Genomic DNA, 1,326 nt, shown 5'->3' with positions numbered 1-1,326 from the left:
GCACCCAAATCCCGGTGTCGGGACCCAAATCCCGGTACTGGCACTCAAATCCCGGTGTCGGCACCCAAATCCCGGTGCCAGGACCCAAATCCCGGTGCCAGCACCCCAATCTCAGTGCCAGGACCCAAGTCCCGGTGCCGGCACCCAAATCCCGGTGCCGGGACCCCAATCCCGGTGCCGGTGCCCGCTCCCCGCCGGGATGTGCGGTAACTCCCGCCGCTCCCCGAGCGCTCCGCTCGCCGATCCCGAGGGGTTGCCATGGATATCGATCTCCCTGGAGACGGGATGTCGCTTCCCACTAGATGTCGCTTCCGCCCGTGCCCGGAGCATCCCCCGAGGGTTTGGGGTACCCGTTTTTGTGGGAGACGCCCCAAAACACCTCCCCGAGCCAGCAGAGAGCAGCTCCTCCTCCTCCGACGTGATGCGGTGCCAAAAATCCCCCGAAATTCCCCCAAAACCACCCAGTCCCGGCTGACAGAGCCCGGGGAAGCATCCTGCTCCATCACCTTCACCGTCTGCATGCCCTGGGTCATCCCAAAACCCCCCAAAAACACCCCAAAATCCCCCCGGTTTGCCAAAAAAGCGGCACCTCGGCCCCTCCGGAACGAATGCGGAGCCCCAGGAGCGTCTGAGCCCCCACAGCGCCGCTTTCAGCTCGGCCGGGCCACAAAAACCCCCGAGGGAAAGGTGGAAGATGGATGCCCGAGCACCCCCAGCCCCGCCGGCCTCCCCCGGGGACACAAAAGCCGCTTTGAGGGTTGATTTTACAGCGCTGCCCCGATTAGCATCAGCAAAGGGAGCGCCCGCCGCGGGACTCCGCAAATTCACCCGCTCGGGCCGTCCCCAAACACCCCTAAAAAATCCCCAAAAAACCAAAAAAAACTCCTGGAAAAAGGGAACATTTCCAACATTTCCACCCCAGCCGGCTCCGCGCTGCTATCCCAGCTCATCCCGGGATCGGGGGGGGATTCTCACCTCCGTCCCTTTCGGTGGCCGTTGATTTCCCCCCCTCCCCAAAGCCTGGCCAAAACAAAAACTAAAAGTTTCCCGTGGCGCACAAAGGCGGCGGCCGGGCATTGTCCCGGGGCTGCATCGCATTACCCGGGGCCGGCGGAGAAATCACTCGTATTTCACGCTCCATTGAGCAGCTGCCTGTATATATTTTCTGTGTTGCACTTTTAGCATGACAAAAGGAGAGGGCCTGTGAACTCCTTGCTCTTCAGACCTCTCCGACACGTCCCCCGAGCGGAGCCCCCCTCGGTTAGCATAACAAACTGCCACGCTTCCCCTCCCGACTTTTTCCCTCCTTTTATTGATTTTTTTTTT

The 1,326-nt window shown here is 61.2% G+C and overlaps 1 protein-coding gene across 1 annotated transcript in view; it reads right to left on the bottom strand.

The window, feature by feature from the left end:
* TMEM161A (transmembrane protein 161A) overlaps positions 1-1,326 on the bottom strand; it is a gene marked incomplete at its 3' end in the record, with an annotated part of 8,379 nt that overhangs the window by 2,978 nt on the left and 4,075 nt on the right. The gene's annotated exons all lie outside the window — the stretch shown is intronic.

The sequence above is a fragment of the Parus major genome, unplaced genomic scaffold (genome assembly GCF_001522545.3).
Source record: "Parus major isolate Abel unplaced genomic scaffold, Parus_major1.1 Scaffold325, whole genome shotgun sequence".
Lineage (NCBI taxonomy): Eukaryota > Metazoa > Chordata > Aves > Passeriformes > Paridae > Parus > Parus major.
This window is presented reverse-complemented; position numbering and strand designations above follow the sequence as displayed.